The sequence below is a fragment of the Schistocerca gregaria genome, chromosome 2 (genome assembly GCF_023897955.1).
Source record: "Schistocerca gregaria isolate iqSchGreg1 chromosome 2, iqSchGreg1.2, whole genome shotgun sequence".
NCBI lineage: Eukaryota > Metazoa > Arthropoda > Insecta > Orthoptera > Acrididae > Schistocerca > Schistocerca gregaria.
This window is the reverse complement of record NC_064921.1, coordinates 1,016,618,920-1,016,628,279: the sequence shown is the minus strand read 5'-3', so window position 1 is coordinate 1,016,628,279 and position 9,360 is coordinate 1,016,618,920. Positions and strand designations below refer to the sequence as shown.

Here is a 9,360-nt window from a genome sequence, read left to right as displayed (position 1 = left end):
CATCGTTACTAAGAAATTAAATAAATGCGCTACTTGCAGAACAAAGGTACATGCAGAAGATCCTCACATGTCGTGGCTCACTGGAGTACAATACGACATAGGCAGGAAAATACTGTTCCCGCCCGGGATCGAACCGGGGACCTTCTGCGTGTGAAGCAGACGTGATAACCGCTACACTACGGAAACTGCGAACGGGAGGAGTCCATCTCCGTTCACTCGCAATTACCTCAGCCTCTCTCCCGTCCGTGAATGCACACGCGACAGTTCTTTTGACAGCCTGGAAACCATCACAGCCAAGGGCTCAAGAAGTCTTCGGGGTGCTCGAGAAGGTGTCTGCCGTAGCACCCCTAACGAAATAGCGGCGTTTCCCGCAGTCGTGATTGCAAATCATAGCAGCAAAAGCAATCACTTTCTTAGCAGCAGGGAGTGCGAGCCCAGCGGCAGCTCTACATGAAGGTACCAATAGCCCAGGGAGGCCGCCGACCGCGGGAATTCGCGCCGCCCCCATCCCGCCAGCCTACACGAGACTTTCCAGAGCACCCTGGACCACATCGAGGGACCCAGTGCACTGAAATAATAGTCATTTGCCACGTCAGATGGCTCGTTGGTCTAGGGGTATGATTCCTGCTTTGGGTGCTTGAGGTCCCGGGTTCAAATCCCGGACGAGCCCTAGCGTTTTGTGCAAACTGGTCGCACGTGAGTGGCTGAGTCGACGCAAAATGCTCGGCGTCAGTATCAAATGAAATTCATATTTGATGTGAGCAATTGACACTGATCTGACGTGTGAAGGCGATTACGAAGGTTTTTGGGTACAGATGGTAGCAGATGCATGTTAGTATGTCTTGTTTTTAATGATAAAAAAGTGTTTCCGCCCGGGATCGACACGGGGACCTTCTGCGTGTTAGGCAGACGTGATAACCGCTACACCACGGAAACTACTTGTGTGCGCCTTACATTAGAGACAACTCGTGCTGGTGTTGTCATCGTTACTAAGAAATTAAATAAATGCGCTACTTGCAGAACAAAGGTACATGCAGAAGATCCTCACATGTCGTGGCTCACTGGAGTACAATACGACATAGGCAGGAAAATACTGTTCCCGCCCGGGATCGAACCGGGGACCTTCTGCGTGTGAAGCAGACGTGATAACCGCTACACTACGGAAACTGCGAACGGGAGGAGTCCATCTCCGTTCACTCGCAATTACCTCAGCCTCTCTCCCGTCCGTGAATGCACACGCTACAGTTCTTTTGACAGCCTGGAAACCATCACAGCCAAGGGCTCAAGAAGTCTTCGGGGTGCTCGAGAAGGTGTCTGCCGTAGCACCCCTAACGAAATAGCGGCGTTTCCCGCAGTCGTGATTGCAAATCATAGCAGCAAAAGCAATCACTTTCTTAGCAGCAGGGAGTGCGAGCCCAGCGGCAGCTCTACATGAAGGTACCAATAGCCCAGGAAGGCCGCCGACCGCGGGAATTCGCGCCGCCCCCATCCCGCCAGCCTACACGAGACTTTCCAGAGCACCCTGGACCACATCGAGGGACCCAGTGCACTGAAATAATAGTCATTTACCACGTCAGATGGCTCGTTGGTCTAGGGGTATGATTCCTGCTTTGGGTGCAGGAGGTCCCGGGTTCAAATCCCGGACGAGCCCTAGCGTTTTGTGCAAACTGGTCGCACGTGAGTGGCTGAGTCGACGCAAAATGCTCGGCGTCAGTATCAAATGAAATTCATATTTGATGTGAGCAATTGACACTGATCTGACGTGTGAAGGCGATTACGAAGGTTTTTGGGTACAGATGGTAGCAGATGCATGTTAGTATGTCTTGTTTTTAATGATAAAAAAGTGTTTCCGCCCGGGATCGACACGGGGACCTTCTGCGTGTTAGGCAGACGTGATAACCGCTACACCACGGAAACTACTTGTGTGCGCCTTACATTAGAGACAACTCGTGCTGGTGTTGTCATCGTTACTAAGAAATTAAATAAATGCGCTACTTGCAGAACAAAGGTACATGCAGAAGATCCTCACATGTCGTGGCTCACTGGAGTACAATACGACATAGGCAGGAAAATACTGTTCCCGCCCGGGATCGAACCGGGGACCTTCTGCGTGTGAAGCAGACGTGATAACCGCTACACTACGGAAACTGCGAACGGGAGGAGACCATCTCCGTTCACTCGCAATTACCTCAGCCTCTCTCCCGTCCGTGAATGCACACGCGACAGTTCTTTTGACAGCCTGGAAACCATCACAGCCAAGGGCTCAAGAAGTCTTCGGGGTGCTCGAGAAGGTGTCTGCCGTAGCACCCCTAACGAAATAGCGGCGTTTCCCGCAGTCGTGATTGCAAATCATAGCAGCAAAAGCAATCACTTTCTTAGCAGCAGGGAGTGCGAGCCCAGCGGCAGCTCTACATGAAGGTACCAATAGCCCAGGAAGGCCGCCGACCGCGGGAATTCGCGCCGCCCCCAACCCGCCAGCCTACACGAGACTTTCCAGAGCACCCTGGACCACATCGAGGGACCCAGTGCACTGAAATAATAGTCATTTGCCACGTCAGATGGCTCGTTGGTCTAGGGTTATGATTCCTGCTTTGGGTGCAGGAGGTCCCGGGTTCAAATCCCGGACGAGCCCTAGCGTTTTGTGCAAACTGGTCGCACGTGAGTGGCTGAGTCGACGCAAAATGCTCGGCGTCAGTATCAAATGAAATTCATATTTGATGTGAGCAATTGACACTGATCTGACGTGTGAAGGCGATTACGAAGGTTTTTGGGTACAGATGGTAGCAGATGCATGTTAGTATGTCTTGTTTTTAATGATAAAAAAGTGTTTCCGCCCGGGATCGACACGGGGACCTTCTGCGTGTTAGGCAGACGTGATAACCGCTACACCACGGAAACTACTTGTGTGCGCCTTACATTAGAGACAACTCGTGCTGGTGTTGTCATCGTTACTAAGAAATTAAATAAATGCGCTACTTGCAGAACAAAGGTACATGCAGAAGATCCTCACATGTCGTGGCTCACTGGAGTACAATACGACATAGGCAGGAAAATACTGTTCCCGCCCGGGATCGAACCGGGGACCTTCTGCGTGTGAAGCAGACGTGATAACCGCTACACTACGGAAACTGCGAACGGGAGGAGTCCATCTCCGTTCACTCGCAATTACCTCAGCCTCTCTCCCGTCCGTGAATGCACACGCGACAGTTCTTTTGACAGCCTGGAAACCATCACAGCCAAGGGCTCAAGAAGTCTTCGGGGTGCTCGAGAAGGTGTCTGCCGTAGCACCCCTAACGAAATAGCGGCGTTTCCCGCAGTCGTGATTGCAAATCATAGCAGCAAAAGCAATCACTTTCTTAGCAGCAGGGAGTGCGAGCCCAGCGGCAGCTCTACATGAAGGTACCAATAGCCCAGGGAGGCCGCCGACCGCGGGAATTCGCGCCGCCCCCATCCCGCCAGCCTACACGAGACTTTCCAGAGCACCCTGGACCACATCGAGGGACCCAGTGCACTGAAATAATAGTCATTTGCCACGTCAGATGGCTCGTTGGTCTAGGGGTATGATTCCTGCTTTGGGTGCTTGAGGTCCCGGGTTCAAATCCCGGACGAGCCCTAGCGTTTTGTGCAAACTGGTCGCACGTGAGTGGCTGAGTCGACGCAAAATGCTCGGCGTCAGTATCAAATGAAATTCATATTTGATGTGAGCAATTGACACTGATCTGACGTGTGAAGGCGATTACGAAGGTTTTTGGGTACAGATGGTAGCAGATGCATGTTAGTATGTCTTGTTTTTAATGATAAAAAAGTGTTTCCGCCCGGGATCGACACGGGGACCTTCTGCGTGTTAGGCAGACGTGATAACCGCTACACCACGGAAACTACTTGTGTGCGCCTTACATTAGAGACAACTCGTGCTGGTGTTGTCATCGTTACTAAGAAATTAAATAAATGCGCTACTTGCAGAACAAAGGTACATGCAGAAGATCCTCACATGTCGTGGCTCACTGGAGTACAATACGACATAGGCAGGAAAATACTGTTCCCGCCCGGGATCGAACCGGGGACCTTCTGCGTGTGAAGCAGACGTGATAACCGCTACACTACGGAAACTGCGAACGGGTGGAGTCCATCTCCGTTCACTCGCAATTACCTCAGCCTCTCTCCCGTCCGTGAATGCACACGCGACAGTTCTTTTGACAGCCTGGAAACCATCACAGCCAAGGGCTCAAGAAGTCTTCGGGGTGCTCGAGAAGGTGTCTGCCGTAGCACCCCTAACGAAATAGCGGCGTTTCCCGCAGTCGTGATTGCAAATCATAGCAGCAAAAGCAATCACTTTCTTAGCAGCAGGGAGTGCGAGCCCAGCGGCAGCTCTACATGAAGGTACCAATAGCCCAGGGAGGCCGCCGACCGCGGGAATTCGCGCCGCCCCCATCCCGCCAGCCTACACGAGACTTTCCAGAGCACCCTGGACCACATCGAGGGACCCAGTGCACTGAAATAATAGTCATTTGCCACGTCAGATGGCTCGTTGGTCTAGGGGTATGATTCCTGCTTTGGGTGCAGGAGGTCCCGGGTTCAAATCCCGGACGAGCCCTAGCGTTTTGTGCAAACTGGTCGCACGTGAGTGGCTGAGTCGACGCAAAATGCTCGGCGTCAGTATCAAATGAAATTCATATTTGATGTGAGCAATTGACACTGATCTGACGTGTGAAGGCGATTACGAAGGTTTTTGGGTACAGATGGTAGCAGATGCATGTTAGTATGTCTTGTTTTTAATGATAAAAAAGTGTTTCCGCCCGGGATCGACACGGGGACCTTCTGCGTGTTAGGCAGACGTGATAACCGCTACACCACGGAAACTACTTGTGTGCGCCTTACATTAGAGACAACTCGTGCTGGTGTTGTCATCGTTACTAAGAAATTAAATAAATGCGCTACTTGCAGAACAAAGGTACATGCAGAAGATCCTCACATGTCGTGGCTCACTGGAGTACAATACGACATAGGCAGGAAAATACTGTTCCCGCCCGGGATCGAACCGGGGACCTTCTGCGTGTGAAGCAGACGTGATAACCGCTACACTACGGAAACTGCGAACGGGTGGAGTCCATCTCCGTTCACTCGCAATTACCTCAGCCTCTCTCCCGTCCGTGAATGCACACGCGACAGTTCTTTTGACAGCCTGGAAACCATCACAGCCAAGGGCTCAAGAAGTCTTCGGGGTGCTCGAGAAGGTGTCTGCCGTAGCACCCCTAACGAAATAGCGGCGTTTCCCGCAGTCGTGATTGCAAATCATAGCAGCAAAAGCAATCACTTTCTTAGCAGCAGGGAGTGCGAGCCCAGCGGCAGCTCTACATGAAGGTACCAATAGCCCAGGGAGGCCGCCGACCGCGGGAATTCGCGCCGCCCCCATCCCGCCAGCCTACACGAGACTTTCCAGAGCACCCTGGACCACATCGAGGGACCCAGTGCACTGAAATAATAGTCATTTGCCACGTCAGATGGCTCGTTGGTCTAGGGGTATGATTCCTGCTTTGGGTGCTTGAGGTCCCGGGTTCAAATCCCGGACGAGCCCTAGCGTTTTGTGCAAACTGGTCGCACGTGAGTGGCTGAGTCGACGCAAAATGCTCGGCGTCAGTATCAAATGAAATTCATATTTGATGTGAGCAATTGACACTGATCTGACGTGTGAAGGCGATTACGAAGGTTTTTGGGTACAGATGGTAGCAGATGCATGTTAGTATGTCTTGTTTTTAATGATAAAAAAGTGTTTCCGCCCGGGATCGACACGGGGACCTTCTGCGTGTTAGGCAGACGTGATAACCGCTACACCACGGAAACTACTTGTGTGCGCCTTACATTAGAGACAACTCGTGCTGGTGTTGTCATCGTTACTAAGAAATTAAATAAATGCGCTACTTGCAGAACAAAGGTACATGCAGAAGATCCTCACATGTCGTGGCTCACTGGAGTACAATACGACATAGGCAGGAAAATACTGTTCCCGCCCGGGATCGAACCGGGGACCTTCTGCGTGTGAAGCAGACGTGATAACCGCTACACTACGGAAACTGCGAACGGGAGGAGTCCATCTCCGTTCACTCGCAATTACCTCAGCCTCTCTCCCGTCCGTGAATGCACACGCGACAGTTCTTTTGACAGCCTGGAAACCATCACAGCCAAGGGCTCAAGAAGTCTTCGGGGTGCTCGAGAAGGTGTCTGCCGTAGCACCCCTAACGAAATAGCGGCGTTTCCCGCAGTCGTGATTGCAAATCATAGCAGCAAAAGCAATCACTTTCTTAGCAGCAGGGAGTGCGAGCCCAGCGGCAGCTCTACATGAAGGTACCAATAGCCCAGGGAGGCCGCCGACCGCGGGAATTCGCGCCGCCCCCATCCCGCCAGCCTACACGAGACTTTCCAGAGCACCCTGGACCACATCGAGGGACCCAGTGCACTGAAATAATAGTCATTTGCCACGTCAGATGGCTCGTTGGTCTAGGGGTATGATTCCTGCTTTGGGTGCAGGAGGTCCCGGGTTCAAATCCCGGACGAGCCCTAGCGTTTTGTGCAAACTGGTCGCACGTGAGTGGCTGAGTCGACGCAAAATGCTCGGCGTCAGTATCAAATGAAATTCATATTTGATGTGAGCAATTGACACTGATCTGACGTGTGAAGGCGATTACGAAGGTTTTTGGGTACAGATGGTAGCAGATGCATGTTAGTATGTCTTGTTTTTAATGATAAAAAAGTGTTTCCGCCCGGGATCGACACGGGGACCTTCTGCGTGTTAGGCAGACGTGATAACCGCTACACCACGGAAACTACTTGTGTGCGCCTTACATTAGAGACAACTCGTGCTGGTGTTGTCATCGTTACTAAGAAATTAAATAAATGCGCTACTTGCAGAACAAAGGTACATGCAGAAGATCCTCACATGTCGTGGCTCACTGGAGTACAATACGACATAGGCAGGAAAATACTGTTCCCGCCCGGGATCGAACCGGGGACCTTCTGCGTGTGAAGCAGACGTGATAACCGCTACACTACGGAAACTGCGAACGGGAGGAGTCCATCTCCGTTCACTCGCAATTACCTCAGCCTCTCTCCCGTCCGTGAATGCACACGCGACAGTTCTTTTGACAGCCTGGAAACCATCACAGCCAAGGGCTCAAGAAGTCTTCGGGGTGCTCGAGAAGGTGTCTGCCGTAGCACCCCTAACGAAATAGCGGCGTTTCCCGCAGTCGTGATTGCAAATCATAGCAGCAAAAGCAATCACTTTCTTAGCAGCAGGGAGTGCGAGCCCAGCGGCAGCTCTACATGAAGGTACCAATAGCCCAGGGAGGCCGCCGACCGCGGGAATTCGCGCCGCCCCCATCCCGCCAGCCTACACGAGACTTTCCAGAGCACCCTGGACCACATCGAGGGACCCAGTGCACTGAAATAATAGTCATTTGCCACGTCAGATGGCTCGTTGGTCTAGGGGTATGATTCCTGCTTTGGGTGCTTGAGGTCCCGGGTTCAAATCCCGGACGAGCCCTAGCGTTTTGTGCAAACTGGTCGCACGTGAGTGGCTGAGTCGACGCAAAATGCTCGGCGTCAGTATCAAATGAAATTCATATTTGATGTGAGCAATTGACACTGATCTGACGTGTGAAGGCGATTACGAAGGTTTTTGGGTACAGATGGTAGCAGATGCATGTTAGTATGTCTTGTTTTTAATGATAAAAAAGTGTTTCCGCCCGGGATCGACACGGGGACCTTCTGCGTGTTAGGCAGACGTGATAACCGCTACACCACGGAAACTACTTGTGTGCGCCTTACATTAGAGACAACTCGTGCTGGTGTTGTCATCGTTACTAAGAAATTAAATAAATGCGCTACTTGCAGAACAAAGGTACATGCAGAAGATCCTCACATGTCGTGGCTCACTGGAGTACAATACGACATAGGCAGGAAAATACTGTTCCCGCCCGGGATCGAACCGGGGACCTTCTGCGTGTGAAGCAGACGTGATAACCGCTACACTACGGAAACTGCGAACGGGTGGAGTCCATCTCCGTTCACTCGCAATTACCTCAGCCTCTCTCCCGTCCGTGAATGCACACGCGACAGTTCTTTTGACAGCCTGGAAACCATCACAGCCAAGGGCTCAAGAAGTCTTCGGGGTGCTCGAGAAGGTGTCTGCCGTAGCACCCCTAACGAAATAGCGGCGTTTCCCGCAGTCGTGATTGCAAATCATAGCAGCAAAAGCAATCACTTTCTTAGCAGCAGGGAGTGCGAGCCCAGCGGCAGCTCTACATGAAGGTACCAATAGCCCAGGGAGGCCGCCGACCGCGGGAATTCGCGCCGCCCCCATCCCGCCAGCCTACACGAGACTTTCCAGAGCACCCTGGACCACATCGAGGGACCCAGTGCACTGAAATAATAGTCATTTGCCACGTCAGATGGCTCGTTGGTCTAGGGGTATGATTCCTGCTTTGGGTGCAGGAGGTCCCGGGTTCAAATCCCGGACGAGCCCTAGCGTTTTGTGCAAACTGGTCGCACGTGAGTGGCTGAGTCGACGCAAAATGCTCGGCGTCAGTATCAAATGAAATTCATATTTGATGTGAGCAATTGACACTGATCTGACGTGTGAAGGCGATTACGAAGGTTTTTGGGTACAGATGGTAGCAGATGCATGTTAGTATGTCTTGTTTTTAATGATAAAAAAGTGTTTCCGCCCGGGATCGACACGGGGACCTTCTGCGTGTTAGGCAGACGTGATAACCGCTACACCACGGAAACTACTTGTGTGCGCCTTACATTAGAGACAACTCGTGCTGGTGTTGTCATCGTTACTAAGAAATTAAATAAATGCGCTACTTGCAGAACAAAGGTACATGCAGAAGATCCTCACATGTCGTGGCTCACTGGAGTACAATACGACATAGGCAGGAAAATACTGTTCCCGCCCGGGATCGAACCGGGGACCTTCTGCGTGTGAAGCAGACGTGATAACCGCTACACTACGGAAACTGCGAACGGGAGGAGCCCATCTCCGTTCACTCGCAATTACCTCAGCCTCTCTCCCGTCCGTGAATGCACACGCGACAGTTCTTTTGACAGCCTGGAAACCATCACAGCCAAGGGCTCAAGAAGTCTTCGGGGTGCTCGAGAAGGTGTCTGCCGTAGCACCCCTAACGAAATAGCGGCGTTTCCCGCAGTCGTGATTGCAAATCATAGCAGCAAAAGCAATCACTTTCTTAGCAGCAGGGAGTGCGAGCCCAGCGGCAGCTCTACATGAAGGTACCAATAGCCCAGGGAGGCCGCCGACCGCGGGAATTCGCGCCGCCCCCATCCCGCCAGCCTACACGAGACTTT

At 52.1% G+C, this 9,360-nt stretch overlaps 28 non-coding genes across 28 annotated transcripts; 9 read left to right on the top strand and 19 right to left on the bottom strand.

Annotated features, from left to right (window-relative positions):
- Positions 1 to 113: 113 nt before the first annotated feature.
- Positions 114 to 186, bottom strand: Trnav-cac (transfer RNA valine (anticodon CAC)). Its single transcript has one exon. It is a non-coding gene; the product is annotated as a tRNA-Val (tRNA).
- Positions 187 to 598: 412 nt separating this feature from the next.
- Trnap-ugg (transfer RNA proline (anticodon UGG)) lies at positions 599 to 670 on the top strand. Its single transcript has one exon. It is a non-coding gene; the product is annotated as a tRNA-Pro (tRNA).
- Positions 671 to 863: 193 nt separating this feature from the next.
- Positions 864 to 936, bottom strand: Trnav-aac (transfer RNA valine (anticodon AAC)). The gene has a single exon. It is a non-coding gene; the product is annotated as a tRNA-Val (tRNA).
- Positions 937 to 1,094: 158 nt separating this feature from the next.
- Trnav-cac (transfer RNA valine (anticodon CAC)) lies at positions 1,095 to 1,167 on the bottom strand. Its single transcript has one exon. It is a non-coding gene; the product is annotated as a tRNA-Val (tRNA).
- Positions 1,168 to 1,579: 412 nt separating this feature from the next.
- Positions 1,580 to 1,651, top strand: Trnap-ugg (transfer RNA proline (anticodon UGG)). Its single transcript has one exon. It is a non-coding gene; the product is annotated as a tRNA-Pro (tRNA).
- A 193-nt stretch (positions 1,652 to 1,844) lies between these two features.
- On the bottom strand, positions 1,845 to 1,917 carry Trnav-aac (transfer RNA valine (anticodon AAC)). The gene has a single exon. It is a non-coding gene; the product is annotated as a tRNA-Val (tRNA).
- Positions 1,918 to 2,075: 158 nt separating this feature from the next.
- On the bottom strand, positions 2,076 to 2,148 carry Trnav-cac (transfer RNA valine (anticodon CAC)). The gene has a single exon. It is a non-coding gene; the product is annotated as a tRNA-Val (tRNA).
- A 412-nt stretch (positions 2,149 to 2,560) lies between these two features.
- Positions 2,561 to 2,632, top strand: Trnap-ugg (transfer RNA proline (anticodon UGG)). Its single transcript has one exon. It is a non-coding gene; the product is annotated as a tRNA-Pro (tRNA).
- Positions 2,633 to 2,825: 193 nt separating this feature from the next.
- Positions 2,826 to 2,898, bottom strand: Trnav-aac (transfer RNA valine (anticodon AAC)). The gene has a single exon. It is a non-coding gene; the product is annotated as a tRNA-Val (tRNA).
- Positions 2,899 to 3,056: 158 nt separating this feature from the next.
- Trnav-cac (transfer RNA valine (anticodon CAC)) lies at positions 3,057 to 3,129 on the bottom strand. Its single transcript has one exon. It is a non-coding gene; the product is annotated as a tRNA-Val (tRNA).
- Positions 3,130 to 3,541: 412 nt separating this feature from the next.
- Positions 3,542 to 3,613, top strand: Trnap-ugg (transfer RNA proline (anticodon UGG)). The gene has a single exon. It is a non-coding gene; the product is annotated as a tRNA-Pro (tRNA).
- A 193-nt stretch (positions 3,614 to 3,806) lies between these two features.
- Positions 3,807 to 3,879, bottom strand: Trnav-aac (transfer RNA valine (anticodon AAC)). Its single transcript has one exon. It is a non-coding gene; the product is annotated as a tRNA-Val (tRNA).
- A 158-nt stretch (positions 3,880 to 4,037) lies between these two features.
- Positions 4,038 to 4,110, bottom strand: Trnav-cac (transfer RNA valine (anticodon CAC)). Its single transcript has one exon. It is a non-coding gene; the product is annotated as a tRNA-Val (tRNA).
- A 412-nt stretch (positions 4,111 to 4,522) lies between these two features.
- Positions 4,523 to 4,594, top strand: Trnap-ugg (transfer RNA proline (anticodon UGG)). The gene has a single exon. It is a non-coding gene; the product is annotated as a tRNA-Pro (tRNA).
- A 193-nt stretch (positions 4,595 to 4,787) lies between these two features.
- On the bottom strand, positions 4,788 to 4,860 carry Trnav-aac (transfer RNA valine (anticodon AAC)). The gene has a single exon. It is a non-coding gene; the product is annotated as a tRNA-Val (tRNA).
- Positions 4,861 to 5,018: 158 nt separating this feature from the next.
- Trnav-cac (transfer RNA valine (anticodon CAC)) lies at positions 5,019 to 5,091 on the bottom strand. The gene has a single exon. It is a non-coding gene; the product is annotated as a tRNA-Val (tRNA).
- A 412-nt stretch (positions 5,092 to 5,503) lies between these two features.
- Positions 5,504 to 5,575, top strand: Trnap-ugg (transfer RNA proline (anticodon UGG)). The gene has a single exon. It is a non-coding gene; the product is annotated as a tRNA-Pro (tRNA).
- Positions 5,576 to 5,768: 193 nt separating this feature from the next.
- Positions 5,769 to 5,841, bottom strand: Trnav-aac (transfer RNA valine (anticodon AAC)). Its single transcript has one exon. It is a non-coding gene; the product is annotated as a tRNA-Val (tRNA).
- A 158-nt stretch (positions 5,842 to 5,999) lies between these two features.
- Positions 6,000 to 6,072, bottom strand: Trnav-cac (transfer RNA valine (anticodon CAC)). The gene has a single exon. It is a non-coding gene; the product is annotated as a tRNA-Val (tRNA).
- Positions 6,073 to 6,484: 412 nt separating this feature from the next.
- Trnap-ugg (transfer RNA proline (anticodon UGG)) lies at positions 6,485 to 6,556 on the top strand. Its single transcript has one exon. It is a non-coding gene; the product is annotated as a tRNA-Pro (tRNA).
- A 193-nt stretch (positions 6,557 to 6,749) lies between these two features.
- Positions 6,750 to 6,822, bottom strand: Trnav-aac (transfer RNA valine (anticodon AAC)). The gene has a single exon. It is a non-coding gene; the product is annotated as a tRNA-Val (tRNA).
- Positions 6,823 to 6,980: 158 nt separating this feature from the next.
- Positions 6,981 to 7,053, bottom strand: Trnav-cac (transfer RNA valine (anticodon CAC)). Its single transcript has one exon. It is a non-coding gene; the product is annotated as a tRNA-Val (tRNA).
- Positions 7,054 to 7,465: 412 nt separating this feature from the next.
- On the top strand, positions 7,466 to 7,537 carry Trnap-ugg (transfer RNA proline (anticodon UGG)). Its single transcript has one exon. It is a non-coding gene; the product is annotated as a tRNA-Pro (tRNA).
- Positions 7,538 to 7,730: 193 nt separating this feature from the next.
- On the bottom strand, positions 7,731 to 7,803 carry Trnav-aac (transfer RNA valine (anticodon AAC)). Its single transcript has one exon. It is a non-coding gene; the product is annotated as a tRNA-Val (tRNA).
- A 158-nt stretch (positions 7,804 to 7,961) lies between these two features.
- Positions 7,962 to 8,034, bottom strand: Trnav-cac (transfer RNA valine (anticodon CAC)). Its single transcript has one exon. It is a non-coding gene; the product is annotated as a tRNA-Val (tRNA).
- A 412-nt stretch (positions 8,035 to 8,446) lies between these two features.
- Trnap-ugg (transfer RNA proline (anticodon UGG)) lies at positions 8,447 to 8,518 on the top strand. The gene has a single exon. It is a non-coding gene; the product is annotated as a tRNA-Pro (tRNA).
- Positions 8,519 to 8,711: 193 nt separating this feature from the next.
- On the bottom strand, positions 8,712 to 8,784 carry Trnav-aac (transfer RNA valine (anticodon AAC)). The gene has a single exon. It is a non-coding gene; the product is annotated as a tRNA-Val (tRNA).
- A 158-nt stretch (positions 8,785 to 8,942) lies between these two features.
- Trnav-cac (transfer RNA valine (anticodon CAC)) lies at positions 8,943 to 9,015 on the bottom strand. The gene has a single exon. It is a non-coding gene; the product is annotated as a tRNA-Val (tRNA).
- Positions 9,016 to 9,360: the final 345 nt, after the last annotated feature.